Raw genomic sequence first — 4339 nt, 5'->3', positions numbered from 1 at the left:
AGCCACTGTTTGGGGCATAGATGTTTATGATTGTTATATCTTGCTGATTTATGCTTCCCTTAAGCAGTATGAAATGACCTTCTTTATCCCTTCTGACTAACTTTGGCTTGAAGTCCACATTATCTGAAATGAGGATGGATACTCCAGCTTTTTTGCTGAGTCCATGTGCATGGTATGTTTTTCCCCATCCTTTCACCTTTAGTCTATGGGTATCTTTTTCTATGAGGTGAGTCTCTTGCAGGCAACATATTGTTGGATCTTTCTTTTTAATCCAGTCTGCCAGTCTATGTCTTTTGATTGATGAATTCAGGCCATTAACATTCAGGGTTATTATAGAGATATGATTTGGTTTCCCGGTCATTTGGTTCATTTTTAAAATTTTGTTTATTTATTTGTTTGACACAACTTGTTTCCTCCTTTATTTGACAATTCCTTTAGGATAATTCCTCCCTTTGCTGATTTGCTTCTTTGTTTTTCATCTCTTCCTCATGGAATATTTTGTTGAGAATGTTCTGTAATGCTGGCTTTCTTTTTGTAAATTCTTTTAGCTTTTGTTTATCATGGAAGGATTTTATTTCATCGTCAAATTTGAAGGTAAGTTTTGCTGGGTATAAGATTCTTGGTTGGCATCCGTTTTCTTTCAGGGCTTGAAAAATGTTGTTCCAGGCCCTTCTAGCTTTTAGGGTCTGGATTGAAAAATCTGCTGATATCTGTATTGGTTTCCCCCTGAATGTAATTTGGTTCTTTTCTCTCACAGCCTTTAAAATTCTGTCTTTATTTTGTATGTTAGGTATTTTCATTATAATGTGCCTTGGTGTGGGTCTGTTGTAATTTTGTGTATTTGGAGTCCTATAAGCCTCTTGAACTTGATTTTCCATTTCATTCTTCAGATTTGGGAAATTTTCTGATATTATTTCATTGAATAAATTGTTCATTCCTTTGGCTTGTTTCTCTAGGCCTTCCTCAATCCCAATAATTCTTAAATTTGGCCTTTTCATGATATCCCATAGTTCTTGTAGATTCTGTTCATGATTTCTTACCATCTTCTCTGTTTGGTCAACTTTGTTTTCAAGGTTAAATATTTTGTCTTCAATGTCTGAGGTTCTGTCTTCCAGGTGTTCTATCCTATTGGATATGCTTTCTATGGAGTTCTTAATTTGGTTTATTGTTTCCTTCATGTCAAGGATTTCTGTTTGGTTTTTTTTCAATATCTCTAACTCTTTATTGAAATGATCTTTTGCTTCCTGTATTTGCTCTTTTAACTGTCGATTGGTGCGATCATTCAATGCTTGCATTTGCTCTTTCATCTCATCGTTTGCTTCTCTGATCATTTTAATTATGTACATTCTGAACTCCTTTTCTGTCATTTCTTCTGCCATGCTATCATTGGGTTTTATTGATGTAACATCTAGATTTGTTTGCAGCATTTTCTTTCCTTGTTTTCTCATATTGTTCAGGTATCAGTGGACTGCTGAGATATTGCAGATTTCCTCTATTGACTTACAATGTCCCTGAAGATTTCTCTATATATCCCCCCTTAGCCTTCAGTAGGCTGAAGTCATGGAGGAAGTTGATAATGCGGTGCTCCACAAGGAAGCTGCCTCTCTAGGAGTGGTGGCCTTCAGGTGGGGTATAATCCCTGCTAGTGGGCAGAGGTGCCTCCACTTGTTAACCAATGGTCATCCAAAGGGGACCTAGGCTGCAGGCTGAGACAAGGCCTGTTTGGGCCTGAGTCTCTGGTTTTACTGTCCTTGTGGGGAAACCTCACCCAGCAGGGAAGACTCACCCATCAGGCAACGTTCTTAAAGATGACTTCTCAGGTTCAGGAAGAAGCAGTACAGAAGCAACTTACTTGAACTTATTTCACATTTTCCCCCTATTCTACCTGGATAGAGATTTTTGTTATTTCATGGTTTTCTGATGAAAGATGTCATGGGTGGGAAAATCCTCAGCAACCCCCAAAGTCAGAAACTTTCAAAGAGGAAGGAGAACATGATTTGAAAGCTGAGTTAAAACCCTTCTCTTTCTTGAATGCCCTGTGCAGCCTCAAGTCTGGTCTTTTCAGTTTGACTTTTGAAGTTCTGTTATCTTTCAAGCTTAATTCCTCTTGGAGTGTGACCAATTTACTAGAGAAGCTACATTTTTCAAAAGGAATATTGAAACTAATGTATTTCTATGGGAATATGGATTAGTGTTCCTGAACTTTTTCTCTTGTTTGCACTTGCTCTGTTCAAAAGTGCATTCTCCTGTAGAACAGGGGATCCCATGCTTGTTTTTCAATAGAGTTGACAAGGATAAACAAAGGGCATACACTAAAGAGGCAATCCTGTTCTGAGTGAGCTTTGGACCAGATGTGAGATCATTGATTCTTAGAGGTCATGGGGCCCATAACTATTTTCTGAGGTTCTCTGTGTTAAAAAAAATGAGGTGTCAAAATGTGTAGTATGTTTTGGGGACAGCAATCTAATCTCATTTGGAGATAATGTAGGTAGTCTAAGTTTGGTCTCTTTGTCAATGTAAGGTTTGGAGTAAATGGTCCTCCTTATTATGGCCCTGCACTAAATGCATATATGTAAAATCATTCATAGTTGGTGGTTTCTGAGTATTATTGTACACCAGAAGCTATTTTTCCAGCAAATAACGAACTTTAAAGATTCTTAATATTATTTAATAAACACATCTTTAATTTCCATTTTTTAAATCATTTGCTGTGATGGAAAGTATACATCTAGAGGTTTCAAGGGATAGGAAGGTGTAGATGACGTATTTCTTCTCTTTCTATACAGAAGGAATGTCAAAGACATCATTCTCTTAATTACACTACATTTACTAAAGCAATAAAGTAAACACCTGCATTTTAAAGTAGTGACTCTTCGCCCAGACTGCAAATCAGAATCACCTTGGGAGCTTTAAAAATAAAAATCCAAATATCTAAACTATTCCTCAGATAAATTAAATCAGGACCTCCAGAGATGAAATTGAGGCATCAATTTTTCAATACTCCACAGGTGATTTTCATGAGAAGCCTGAGTTGAGAGCTACTGTTTTAGAACTATTTTAATTGACATGAGTTGAAAGAAAAAAGATCACCTCTAAGCAACTTAAAGCTCTCATTTCCTAATTCTTTGTAAACCAAGTACACCCTTATATTTCTAGCATCTATAATTTTTTTCTCTTACTTTGTACCTTTTCAGTAAAGAATATCAAGTTAAGAAGCTATGGTAATTGCAGTTTTCACATTTAATTCCAATAAATAAAAGGAAACTTACGAAATAGTAGACTGTCCCATCTATGGACCAAAGTGCCTGAATGAGTTGTGAATAGGTTAGAGATGTACTAAGATAAATTGTTTTCTTCAGAAGATAGATTGACAGACCCACCTTGAAAACTGCATTTCAGGACACTGAGAACAAATATAACATTAAATAAACATATTAAATGTGGTCAAAGTTGGATATTACACTGAAACATCTACTCACTTATGAGAGCTGTTTTCACTGCATACATGAGAAGCAATATGTGTGTGCGGGGGAGTTATATATAAGAAAGTACTGGGATGGAATTAACTTGTATTTAATAACCAGTCATGTTGAATTTCTTGCATTAACATTTGTACCAATTACGTGTTGAATCTAATAGAGTTAAATTGTATCTACCATGAGTATAAATAAATATGAATTAATAAAAAAAAGAAGATAAATTGATGTCCTTGGAGCAGCTGGGCAGTCAGGCAGAAAAGTCTCAGGACCAGTAATAAATGTCTTTATATGTACTTCAGAATACCAAACAAATGTTATCATTTCATATGTGTGTTATGGTATTAAAAAGCACGAGAAGCCCTGATCCTTGCCAGATTTGGTGAATTCTATGTTGTCCTTCCAGGTTATGATTATGTCCCTCCTTCCTGCTCTCTACCTTTCTTCACCATAAGTTGCCATGAAGCAGTCCTTCTTGAGCATTGTCTCGGCAATGAGCTAAACACAATAAGAAGAGCTGGGTTCCAGGAATGATGGGAATTCAAAACCCGAGATCTGACCATAGCTTCACCATTTTCTTTTACGGGTACTTAGGTACTTTATTGAGCCTCTTGTCATCTCAAGTCTCCTCTGCTGTAGGAGGGATAGGATCTGACATAAACATTTATTTTGAGTGTCTGTTAGAGTTACCTATGAGATGCTGAAATAAATGGAATAATAAGGTGTTGTTCACTTTATTATCCTTCATGCCTTGATGCATGTAGCTTTGTTGGTTTAAGTGGATCGTGAGGCCAAGAGTTTTTTCATCTAATCACAGCAGCTAACTCTTCTTTGGTGAATATTCCAAAACCATACACACATTC

The sequence above is a fragment of the Sciurus vulgaris genome (genome assembly GCF_902686455.1).
Source record: "Sciurus vulgaris genome assembly, chromosome: 7".
In the NCBI taxonomy this organism is placed as follows: domain Eukaryota; kingdom Metazoa; phylum Chordata; class Mammalia; order Rodentia; family Sciuridae; genus Sciurus; species Sciurus vulgaris.
The sequence above is the reverse complement of the archived record's forward strand: the minus strand, read 5'-3'. Positions refer to the sequence as shown.